The sequence below is a fragment of the Dipodomys ordii genome, unplaced genomic scaffold, assembly GCF_000151885.1.
Source record: "Dipodomys ordii isolate 6190 unplaced genomic scaffold, Dord_2.0 Scaffold148, whole genome shotgun sequence".
In the NCBI taxonomy this organism is placed as follows: Eukaryota; Metazoa; Chordata; class Mammalia; order Rodentia; family Heteromyidae; genus Dipodomys; species Dipodomys ordii.
The window spans coordinates 4,620,233-4,634,151 of NW_012267364.1; positions in this window are offsets into that span (position 1 = coordinate 4,620,233).

Consider the following 13,919-nt stretch of genomic DNA (forward strand, 5'->3'; position numbering starts at 1 on the left):
ATCAGAAAGAATGGCATTGCCCCATTTGTTAGGAAATGGAAAGACTTGGAAAAATTATATTAAGTGAAATAAGCCAGGCCCAAAGAAACACAGGTCCCATGGTTTCCCTTATTTGCAATAACTTGTCTATGTCTGAGACAAGCAGAAACGGTCCGATAAGTTGATGTTAGGTGCAATGAACCCCAAGATAAGTATTCAAATGTTTTTTATTTCATGTGATTGTTTCCAACATATTTATAAGATGATTTCTTTGTTGCTTTGTATGGTCCTCTCCCACAGTATAACCCCTGTTTTCACTGTATCTGATGTTGGTATAATTTGAGGAGAGGAGGGGAAAAATAAATTGTTTAAATAGGGGTACAGGTGGACCCATTACAACAATTAGATGTTCAAGACAGTTATGTCAAAAAATGTACTTTACAACTTTGGTGGGGAGGGGGTTGGGGGGTGGCGAGGAGATGGGAAGGGATGGTAAGGGGAAACAAAGGAGGAGGCAACAATGCTTGATAAGAAATATACTCATTACATTGCTCATGTAATTCTAACCCTCTGTATGGTATTTTCACACACACACACACACACACACACACACACACACACACACAAGACCTAAAAAAAAAAAAAAAAGAACAAGAAATTCACAGACTTTCTTGCTTGGACTGGCTCCAATCTAGGATCCTCAGACGTCAACCTCTTGAATAGCTAGAATTACAAATGTTAGTTACCAGTGCCTGTCTAAACTCATATTTCTAGTTTTTTCAGAAGATACTTAAGGGTACAGTTGCTGAGTATTGTGATCACACAGATTCATAAGAAACTTCCAACACACATTTCAATCAGAAAGACTAAGAGGCCAATAGCATAGCAATAGTGAATGTATACAAATGAAAAAAAAAAAGAAAACTGGGGCGAAACCGGACAAGAATCCAGTGTATATCCTACAAAATTGAGAAGATTGAGGGGAGGGATGTGTAGGAGAGGGGAGGGATGTGTAGGAGAGGGGTAGGTGAGAATACTGAAAGTGTTGTCTTATAACAAGATACACCATATCCATCAACTGCTCTGTTAAATGGCATATCCTTTGTAGAACTACTTAAAGATCAAAATAATAAGTAATAATAATAATGAATCATTGAATGTTAGAAAAGATGCAAAGAAATTCTCACTCACGCACTGCTGATGAGTCTCTAACACAAAGCAGCCTCTCTAGTACACAGTTTAGCAGATTTTTCTGAACTTTCAGGAATCACTTTGAACAAACTTAATACTGAAGCCCACTGCAGTATCTTCTATTATTCTAGACCTGATAATCCTGTGTCTCTTTGTTCTCCTTAGTCTCAGAGAGGAAGAGAGATGACCTGAGTGCCAACTTCTTATACACACTCCCAGCCATGCTGGAGAGAGAGACAGGAAATCTCTGGCAGTGTGAGCATCCATTAACCAAGCAGATTTTCACAGATGTCTTTGAGGAATCTTTGTAAATTACTGGAGCTATTGTAAATACACAACAGAAGAAAAACGCGAACCCTTGTAAAACATGGGCTATTCATTATAGAACGCTTTTGTGGCACAATGTTAGTGTGTATTTGAAAATGTTTTTAAGCCACAAAAGAAAAATGTGTTGCATCTGACAAAACAGAGTAGGTTATTAATGGAGGATGAAGAATACAGAAAACAGCTGCTTAAGGAAAAACACACAAAATGCTTTAAACTAATTTTATCCACATCCTTCCCTAGATATGGTATTCATGTGAAAAACTCCTGTGAAATGTAACTTGCTAGATACAAACTGCTCCATAAATATATTGAAGAGAAGGGCCAACAAAGTAACCAAAAGTGTATCATATAGGAATAAATGTATAAATTTATGTTAGGAGCCTCATTACCATAATTGTGACTACCAATATAAATTTTTCCAGTATATTTTTTGTGTGTGCTGGTCCTGAACTTGGGGCCTGGGCACTGTCCCTTAGCTTTTTCACAAAAAGCTAGTATCACAGTTAATTAGAAGTAGGAGAGTTGTTTTTGTTTTTGTTTGTTTTAACCACAATCCTAAAATTTCAGCCTCCTAGGGCATTAGGATTACAGACTCGATCCACCAGGTTCTCACTGTACACTTTAATGAATGGCAGAGATATGTAAACTACGTGTCCCCTATCGCAGTGATCAGTGTGAAGGTAAACATACAAAAGGATAAAAATAGCTGCATATGTAAAAGCATGCCATGAGAAGCAAAGATTAACCCAAATCAAGAATAATCTGAAAGCCTGGATTTTAAATTGGAGTAAAGAAAATTGAATTGCATACATATTTTTGTTTTGTTATTTCAATGAAAATTGACTTTTGGACAAATTTAAAACAGGGTACAAGGCAAAGACTAGCATCACAATTCAGATGGAAGTGTAATGAATTTAGGAGCCTAACATCCTAGTGTGCAATTCTTAATGTTTCCCAAAGTCAATAGGTAAATCATATTTCAAATAACGATATTGAATTGCACTAACATAATTACTAAAAAATTAAACCCTCAAGGTTCATAGTTTAGCTTATTTAGATTGATTTACCATTAGTAAAACAATGCATTGTACATATTTTATCCACACACAATATATATATATATCTTTGAGTATACTTCTGATTTCACACAATTCTCACTCCAGAAATCATCTTAGCATAAGAAATACTAAGTACCATTTTCCCATAATTAAATATTTGACACATACCAATTAATTTCTTCGCATCAATGTACCCACATGGCTTCCCACATAAATAGCAGTGTAGATCTCCATTAATTGTCTCTTCTTCCCAACAATTAGTTAATCTGGTTAGAATTGGCTAATTTGAGAAAGGAAATGGCTGTTTTACTTCTTATTCCTATCATTGTCATTGAGTTTTTAAAAGTTAAATTTTAGAAAGTTAACATTCAATTTTGGAAAGTTAAGGTCATGTTACATAGTCATTTTTATTTTTATGACCCTTTGGTTTTTCCTCCCTGGTGCTAAGATTGAACTCAGGACCTCAGATCTACAAGACAAGTGTACTATCGCTGAGCTACAACAGTACTGAGCTCCAGTCCTTTTCATTTCACTTTTTATGAACCTGTATAGGCATGTGATTTCTTTGAAACATAACCATGAATCTATTTTTATTTTGTAATTAATGATATAATTAATAAATAATTATCTTCTTTGTAATTGATATTCTTTTTTTATTCCTTTACTGTTTATCTTTGAACTCATCGTGTTCTAGACCAGTGTTCTACCACTCAGCTTTATTCCCAGAACTTACTTGTGATTATTTCAAGGAAACTAATTATCCTGCAGTGAGTGTACAGGTGTGTATGTGTATGTGTGTGTGTCTGTCTGTCTGTCTCTCTGTCTGTTTTTTTTCAACAAAGAAAGGAAAGGAAGCAAAATTTTAAGATGATCTTACCCAGACAGGTCTCCAACAGTTTGTCACATTACCTAGTGTGTGCCCTTATGCGTAGAGAAGATGACCTGTTGATAGGCAAGTCAATGCGTTATCTTTGTTCTATGAAAAATCCTGTTGAGAATTGTTGCCAAATAGATATTCTATTTTTATACCTGAATAATGTAAAAGATATATAGCAAAAATTTAAGATAAGTCTATTCAATACAGTTACAAATGGTAACTACCTATGTTGGCATATGGTAATTAGTTTAACCGTGGGGATCATTTCACATAATACAGGCAGACCAAAATATAGACTATATCTTCAATATATATGATTATGATTTTTGAATTATAATTCATTAAGCAAAAACAAAACCAAAATCCCAAACCTATCACAACTGTAATGAAGGCAATGACAACACAGGACCAACAGAGAACAAAGAAGAAATGCCAAGTAGGAGACTAAAAGGCTCATTCCCAAACCTTTGTGTCTGGACTCACTACAGAATCTTGTCAGGGCCTCAAAGACCACAGAGCAGCTAGGAATTCTCACCTTTCCTTTGTTTACTTCCCTCACTTTACCATCTCCAAAGTCATCCAATGGAAAGAAGGGAGCATTAACATGTCTGATTTCTAACATCACATGGCCCAGAACAACTGACCTTGAAAGTGATTCTTCTTTTTTTTGTTGTTGTTGGTTGTGGGGTTTGAACTCTGGGCCTGGCACTGTCCCTCAGCTCTTCAGCTCAAGGCTAGCGCTCTACCACTTGAGCCACAGCGCTTTTTCTGTGGATGTGGTGCTGAGGAATTGAACCCAGGGCCTCATGCATGCAAGGCAAGCGCTCTACCACTGAGCCATCTTCCCAGCCCTTGAAAGTGATTCTTTTCCTAAGTCTGGATATCCAGGTACCCAGCTAGAGGTAAATTGCAAATTGTTTGATGCATATTTCATAGAAAGTTACCAAGAATGCAGTAGTTTGTGCTAGAAAACATGGCAGGTAAAAACATCCAATCAAATCTTGGGAAATAAATACAATCACAGAAACTATTTGGTGGCAGTGGATTTTGAGTTTAGGACTTTGCACTTGTTCAATTTGTGCCCTACCACTTGAGCCACGCCTCTAGCCCTACTTTTTGCTGCTTGTTATTTTGGAGATAGATGGAGTCTAGCAAACTTTGCTCTCTGGGTTTTGAAATGTAATCCTCCTAGATCACAGCCTCCTGAGATCTAGGCAAACTCACTGACAATTGATGAAAAATAAATATATTAAAGATGACAACAGAAAATACAGAGAAGGCACCAGTGCACATAATTTACCACCTCGGCATCAGAACTCTCTGAGACAGCAGAGTTTGAACTCAGAGTCTCACTCTTCCGAGGCTGCAGCTTTACGGTTTGAGTCACACCTCCAGCCCGATTTTTGCTGCTTGTTTTCAAGATAGCATCTCATCACAATTTTATGGCCTGGGCTGGCATCAAATGAAGTTCTGCTCTTAGCTGGTATTACAGGTGTGATCCACAGGGTCCAAGTGGGCTTTGTCTGCCCAAACTTACTTCTAAATATTTATTCTGGGCATGGATCCTGTAGGAATAATCTTTTTCCCTATTCACGTCCCTTTCCTGCTAGTGTGAAGAGACTGCAAAATCAAAATTAACCATTCCGCCCCGCCCCCATCTTACCGCTTGGCTTGTGATGTAGGAACTGACCACTAGAGGTCCTCATAGTTCACTTTGGAGTGCAATGAATGATGAGGGGCCTGTAAATCCGACTGTTTAGGAGGCAGAGATCAGGAGGATCATGTTTCAAGACCAGCTAGGGAAAAATTTAACCAGACTCCCTTTTGAACGACAAAGCTGAGCATAGCAGACAGTGTTTGTTATCACAGCTATGTTGGATTACAGTTCATGCCTGCCTGGGCAAATTACAGTACACTATTCCAAAAATAACTAAAGCAAAGGTCCTAGGGACATGGCGGAAGCATCTGCCTAGCAAGTACCAAATCGTGAGTTCAAACCTCAGTATCATCCCCTTTCAAAAATGAAGAAAGAAAGAAAAACAAGTGAGCTTTGTAACTCAAAGTTGCTAGGTGTTTTAAGATGGTTTGAAAAACAGCTATTATTATCATGGGGAAAAAGGAGAATTAGCTTTGTGCATTATGAAAAACAGCTGTATGTGATCAGACCTGATTGGAGATTGTTTTAACAATCTTGTTGGAAACAGTTGCAAGAATTTGTTGTCTCATCTGGCCCATCTGCTATTATAAGAAGTGGCATCTGGATGGGAGATCATTGGTCTGGCATAATTACATAAAAATGATAATTCCCTTACTTCATGTCTTTAGTATTGGTGAGTTGTGATGGTGAGTATCTCAAATATTTTAAAATGTGGATTTCAAACTATACATGAATATAAAATTATCTGTGCCCTCTAAACTTCCGATTCATCTTGTTTTCAACTAGGACCTGGTCTAAAGAAAGTTTTAAAAGAGAAATTAATTCTTATCCTCTTATCCAACTGAACAAGGTCAGATTACAAAATGGATTTCCACAGGGGATGTTTCTGGTATCTTCTCATATTTCTCATCTTAACCTTTCTATCCTGTGCTATTCCCCTTCCATGGTGAAACAATAAGCAGACAAATAGAGTATTTTCTTCAATTCATAATTTTACTATTGGTGGCTTGAAACTATCTTAATCACTACCGGTATACTGAGCAATTGTCTTAGTTTCACTGAAAGCCTCCGATTTTCCTACTTAGTTAAAACAGGGTCCAATAATTAAGCTGGTATCTTAAAAGCATGAAAATTCTTGCTGACATAATTCTTATTTTGTGATAAGTTAATGATTCATTTAACAGAGAGTATTACGATAAAAAATCAGCTGCTCAGTATTCTTATGACTAAATAGCATGGATTGCTTGGGGGTGGGGTGTATTTTACTTTATTAGAGAGAGACTATAAGCATGTATATCTGTATGTATCTGTCTCTCTATCTGTCTATATACAGTGTGTGTGTAGGGCTGTGTGTGTGTGTGTGTGTGTGTGTGTGTGTGTGTGTGTGTGTGTGTAATGTTAGCAGAGATTGAACTCATGGTCTGAGCACTGACCCTTAGCATTTTTATTTAAGGCTAGCACTCTACCACTTGAACCACAGTTCTACATCTGGCTTTCTGCTGTTTATTTGGAGATAAGAATCTCATGGACTCCTATCTGCCCAGGCTGGTTTCAAGCCATGATCCTCAAATCTCAGCCTTGAAGGTAGCTAGTGATCATAGGTATGAGCCATCAGTGATGGACTGCTCTCCATATTTTTGTTTCTTTGTTTTGCCTTAATTAGCTGTTGCATAATCAAAACTGAATTCTGACCTTTTCTGATTTTTTTGTCTCTATTGTTGTAAGAAAGGGGTGGGAATTAGAAGGACAAATATGTTGTGCTGTTACAGGAGACTTCAATGCTTAACAAATTTGCGAATCATCAATAAGTAAATTATCACTCAGGCACCTAGCTTTTTAAGAAAATGCTTTAACAAGCAGATGGTTCTGAGTGTCCCTGTTAAACACTGCATTTAGCTCTGATAACTTGCTTGAGACAGGCTGAGGTTGCTCATCTATTCTTCGGCCTCTTCAAATGCACCCAAGACATTTAGAACAAAAATATTTTCCACAATGTTTTAACATAAATCCCCATGTTTCTTTGTTCTTTATTTAATGGATGTGATAATTATGTTAGAGATTAGGTTTTTAGAATAATTCTCACTGTGGAATCTGCCTCACCCCACCCACATCATTTTGAGGAAGTCTTATGACTCTCCTTGGCTTTCTATGCTCTTCATCTTTAATCTATCTGCACGATCCAGTTGAACTCAGCTTCCCAACTGTGTTTTATCACTTCTTTTTTTTTTTTTTAAGGTCTGGTTGTGGGCCTGAACTCTGGGCCTGGGCACTGTCCCTCAGCTCTTCAGCTCAAGGCTAGCGTTCTACTACTTGAGCCACAATGCCACTTCTGGCTTTTTTTTTTCTGCTTATGTGGTGCTGAGGAATCGAACCCAAGGCCTCATGCATGCACTGAGCCACCTTCCCAGCCCTTATCACTTCCTTACTGAGATTTCACTGACTTTTCCGCAGTCCAGTTTAGGCTTTCTCTTGGGTCTATTCCCTAAGTCTTTCTCAATCAGGCTGCACTAAGTTATAATGCTAAATTATAAGGGAGACCATTGCCTTTAGCAGTTCACTTCCAAGTCAGAGCAGAGATTCCATAAATCTCTGGCCTTATACATAGTAACGATGCCAGGCCTTGGTAGCTCATGCCTATGATCACAGCTACTCTGGAGGCTGAGATCTGAGGATCTGGGTTTCACATTAGGCTGGGCAAAAAAAAATCCATGAGACATAGTATATATAGTACATATATATAGCTCATATATATATATATATACATATACAGTACATAATATACTATATGTATTATATATTATATTTTTCTCCCTTTTCTTTAGAGATTAAGTGAAGATTTGAGTTTGAATGTAGATGTAGAGAATACTGTTCAAAAATGAAATGCAGTTTTGTATTTCAATCAAAGCAGAACTTATAGACAAAGAAAAACATACAACTTTTTTGTTGGTGGTGGTCGTGGGGCTTGAACCCTGGGCCTGGGTGCTGTCACTGCAATCTTCAGTTCAATGCTAGTGCTCTACCACTTGAGCCAAAGTGCCACTTCCAGTTTTCTGAGGGGTTTATTGGAGATAAGAGTCTCATGAGTTTCCTACCCAGGCTGACTTTAAACTGTGATCCTCAGATCTCAGACTCCTGAGTAGCTAGGATTACAGGCGTGAGCCACCATGCCTGGCAATATATCATTTTTGTTTGTTTGTTTCATATTTTTAGTCTGAGTTTACATTGGTTCCAGGCAGAAGAGGGAGAAATCTGGTCTAATTCTTCATCTTGGCCATACATGAAAGTACACCTTTACATTTGTGACTATACTGTCACATGTTATTTTTTAAAATTTTATGTTGTGAAAATACTGTACAGAGGGGTTACAATTACATGAGCAAGGTAATGAGTACATTTCTTATCAAGAATTGTTTCCTCCTCCTTTGTTTCACCTTCCCATCCCTTCCCATCTCCACCCCCTCTCCGGTACACCCCCTTCCTGCCAAAGTTGTAAAGTTCGATAAGTATTCAAATGGTTTTTCTTTCTTGCGATTGTTTCTAACATATTTATAAGATGATTTCTTTGTTGCTTTTTATGTCCCTCCCCCATGGTATAACCCCAGCTTTCATTGTATTTTATATTGGTATAATTTGCAGAGGGGAAGGGCAAAAACAAACTATTTAAATAGGGATACAGGTGGACCCATTGCAACAATGAGATGTACAAGTCGTTATGTTGAAAAGCAACATATAACTTTTAAGCTGGCAATAACTACCCTAATTCCCCTCTTGTTTTCAAGATTTGCCTTGACATGCAATACCTACTACATGACCTCTGAAAGTATTAGAATGAAGGACATTGTTGAGAGATAATGCTGTAACTGAACATGGGTCTTCATTTTTTTTCCTCTTAGTAGTTTTTGTGCCAGTATTGAGGTTTGAACTCTTTGCACTTACAATATATTCTACCTCTTGAGCCATACCTTCAGTGCTGGCATTTTGCTGATTAATTGGAGATCAGAGTCTCTAGGATTTATATGCCTGGGTTGGCTTTGCACTCCAATTCTACCTCAGGCTCCTGAGTTTAAAGATTAAAGATGTCAGCCACTTTACTTTCTTAGGTTTTGAAAGAATGTATAAGGAGATGGAAAGACTTGGAAAAAATCATGCCAACTTCTCTTTACTGAGCAATAGTTTACATAGAAATTAAAATATTTTCTGTCAACAGGTTGCTTTTTTGGGAGGTCAACCTTGTGAGCATCGTTTATCTGAGAAGTTTCTGCTTTGCCAGGTGGCTTGGCCCTGGTGGATTGTAATTCAGTTACAGCCTATTCCTGTTATATTTAAATTAGGCATCCTGTTACACCTTCATTGAATTTTAGTTACATCTTGCTCTTGTTAATGAAGACATACTGTTTCTGTTAATTAAGCTACATCCTGTTGATTTTTTTTAAAACCTTCTTCAAACTATCTAATCTGGAGTACTGTGCACCTATATTCTGACCAATCAGAGTGAGGGGCAGTACTGCATTAAAATAAAATGCTGTGGGGGTTGTCTACCTAGTAGATTGCATATGTGGGCGTATTCTTGTCCACAGCAAGACATTCTGCAGGAGTAAACTTTGCCTGGCTGTGTTCCTTTTGAGCTGGTGTTCTTATTCCTCCCTGACACCCCAATACACTGAGAAAATTTCTTACACTGTGCTAGGAACCCTCTCCATTAAGAATTATAGTCATCTTTACAATGATCTTATAGTGATACATTTAAGAAAACATAGGCTAGGAAAATGTACAAACAGCTTCTAGATATTATAACCAGGATATAAACTTTAAGTCAGAATGAGCCCAGCGTTTAAAGTCTCTGTATCTACAGAGTATCTACACACAAAAGGAGGATGAGCATGCATGTTTCAGAGGATATTATCAGTTACATTTCTAAAAATTTAGATCGGTAACCTATATTCTTGCCAGTTTTTTTTTTGAGTCCGGTCGTGGGGCCTGAACTCTGGGCCTGGGCGCTGTCCCTCAGCTCTTCAGCTCAAGGCTAACGCTCTACCACTTGAGCCACAGCACCACTTCCGGCTTTTTTCTTTTTGCTTATGTGGTGCTGAGGAATCGAACCCAGTGCCTCAGGCATGCAAAGCAAGTGCTCTACCACTGAGCCACCTTCCCAGCCACTCTTGCCAGTTTTATTTGAGGAGTCATTGATCTCCACTTTCTGATCTAGATGGATATTTTCATATATTTTTAGTTACCCAATTGTCTATATGACTATTATATATCCTTGTTGCTTTTAAGAAACCCAGACATGAGCTCAGACAGGACAGGGGAGTCTCCTTTCTAATAAATAACTAGCAAAAATTGGTGTTGGAACTCAGATTGGCTCAGTGGTTAGGGCACCTACCTAGTAGGTGTGAGGACTGGAATTCAAATCTGCCTTTGAGAGAATTCCAGATAATTCTTTTCACAAAACTAAAGCTGTGACTATTTAAGTACACAGCTCATAAAAGTTCCTTGTCAAAATGATTTTTATCATCTTTGGTGATGCTTATATATTTCATATAATGCTCCATTGTACCGTACATATGTTTCTACCTTACTTTACTAAACCACTCCGTTTCTTTCTTTATTTTTATTTTTTTTTATTTTTGTCGGTCGTATGGCCTGAATGCTGGGCCTGGAGGCTGTCCCTCAGCTCTTCATCTCAAGGCTAGCACTCTACCACTTGAGCCACAGCATCACTTCCAGATTTTTCTGCTTATGTGGTGCTGAGGAATTGAACCCAGGGCCTCATGCATGCAAGGCAAGTGCTCTACCACTGAACCACCTTCCCAGTCCTCCGTTTCTTTATTAACTATTACGCATCAATCACCACATAGACAGACCACATGGCAGTAATATCTTTGCACATCTTTTCTGACCAATGTGTACAAAAGTATTTCCTAGGAAAATCTCCTAGTTGTGAGATTATTAGGTCAAATGATACACACATATTTTTAGTCTGCGTTTTCATTGGTTCCAGGCAGAAGAAGGAGAAATCTGGTCTAATTCTTCATCTTGGCCATACATGAAAGTACACCTTTACATTTGTGACCATACATTCACATGTTTTTTTTTTTATTTTTTATTGTGAAAATACCATACAGAGGGGTTATAATTACATGGGCAAGATAATGAGTACATTTCTTATCAGGTATTGTTGCCTCCTCCTTTGTTTCCCTTTCCCATCTCCCCCCACCCCCCAGCCAAAGTTGTAAAGTTTGATAAGTATTCAAATATTTTTTCTTTCTTGCAATTGTTTCTAACATATTTATGAGATGATTTCTTTGTTGCTTTGTATGTCCCTCCCCCATGGTATAACCCCTACTTTTATTAGCATATATTGGCTGTCCTTACATTAGTTATCAATTTTTATGCATGCCCACAAATTGTATGTATGTCCATACAATGAATCGTATTTACTACCTCAATGTCTCTCCATCCTTCTAACCGCTCCTTAAAAATATTTCAACAATGTCATTGCTCTCTTATTATTATTACCAGTACTAGAGCTTGAAATTAGGAACTCATTAGCTGTCTTGCTTATGGCTAATGCTCTACAACTTGAGCCATGCCCCAACCAAGCTTTTTCTTGGTGATTTGGGATGGAGTCTTGCAGACTTTTATGCCCAGACTGGCTTTGAACTATCATTCTCCAGGTCTGAGCCTTTTCAATAGCTAAGATTACAAGTGTAAGCGACTAGTGTCTGACGATGGTATTTTTATTGCTCTCTTTTGATACAGGCATATGAAATACTTCAACCATAGTCATCCACCCTCTCCATTGGCTCACCCCCACCCTACTAGTTTCTACCCTCCTACTAGGCATATTTTACTTACGTTTTATTTGTCTAAATGTTTAGATATTGACCTTTCTTGAGGCATAAGTGTTGGGCACCTTTGCATGTGTGTATTCAATATTTATAACCACTTGTTTATTATAAATTAGTTTTAGTATGGTGAGCTCTGTGTATACAGAAGAGAGAGAGACAGAGAGAGAGATGGGCTTCTCTGTGAATATTAAGACTAATGATGTAGGTTCTCTGCTGGTAATCTTAGAGTTGTACTGAATGCCTCCCATTTGTATTGGCCACATACTCTATCAATCAACTAACCACTTCTGTTAGCCATCCTTTCAAAATATATCCGGAATGGAACCATTTATTGAGTTGTACCCTTGTTTCTCACAGGGATACTTTGTAACATTGTGTAACTCCTTTATTGTCAATGGAGTAACCAGTGAGACACTTTAAGGTTTTCCACAGATCACCTTCTGCTCAAGATCTCCTTCTAAGTAAAGTTAAAATCCTGCCAGCCATGCCCAGCACACATCCTCTGGCCCTCAGCTGTCCTGCCTTTCTAACCCACTCACCAGTTAATGGAAGCCATTAACTGGCTTCCATGTTCCACCACAGGCTTGCCTGGATACCTCTACTCAGCTCTTCCTCTCCCTGCAGGGCCCTCTCCATGTCTGGTCCCTTCTCTTCCTTTCAGCCTTCCAAAGCAGCTATCTTTCACCAGCCCACGTAAAACCAGAGCTGCCCAAACCCACTTTCTGGCCTTACAGGTTACTTTTTAGTATTTGTACAATAACCTGTTAACACACAAAATATTGCTAACATCCATATGTATCAATTTTCATTTAAAGGGAGTCATTGAGTGTTCTGAATACATAGTTGCTCGGACACGTGAATAATATGTGTGGGTTATGTGTGATTTTTGAGAGGTGAAGGTATTTTTAAACAATAAGGATGGGATTCTGGTCAGAAATATAGTTATATTTATTGAATTATTTTCTTTTCCTTATCAATTTTAACTTGTCACTTTCATTTCTTACTGAATCCCTAGATATATAATAGAGAAAATTTTGTTGCACTTTACTATCTATCTATCTATCTATCTATCTATCTATCTATCTATCTATCTATCTATCGTATCTATTTAATTAATGCTGGTCCTGAAGCTTGAATTCAGGGCCTGAACTCTGTCCCTGAGCTTTTTTCACTCAAGGCTGGACCTGCCATGTGAGCCACAGCTCCACTTCTAGCTTTAGTGCTGGTTAACTGGAGATAATAATCAGGAACGTTCCTGATCAGGCTGGCTTCAAATCACTATCCTCAGATCTCAGCCTCCTGCATAGTTAGGGTCACAGGCACGAGACTGGTACCTGGACTGAGAATTTTATTTTGAGCCAGATGGCCTTGTGTATTTGCATGATTACCCTTTCATTATTAAATTCCCCTTCAGAAGAATTACACCTATTATAATTTCAATAAATATACAAACAGACCTAGTCTCTTAATGCATCCCCAATGCATATCAATGTAACTTAAAAAATCTCACATATTTACGTATTTAGTGTTTTTATTTTTAAGGCATGAATTCATATACATATTTACACACTCATATGAAATTTAATAATTATATGCTTTAAGGGGTGGGACACATGCATAGCAAGTGTATAGTCCCAAATTCAAGCCTCAGTAAACACTATCAAAAAAGGAAAGAAAGAAAATGTAATCATCACAATGAAGTTTTTTAGGTAGCTGGTTTTTTTATATATGGTGTGAATTTTGTTTCATTGTTACAGATACAACAGGATTCTATTGCTTGAATTATATCTTACCTTATAGATTTTGTAATAGGGATTTTAGTTTTGGTGGACTGAGAGGCATTTACATTATTGCAAGATTTTGGTTTAAATATTACTTGAAAGAGAGTTACATTATTGTTAAGTTCTAGGGAAAGCTGGATTCTAGATAGTTTGGATCAGATTTTAAGTCTTCCTTTTCTTTATGTAGGCACAAATTCA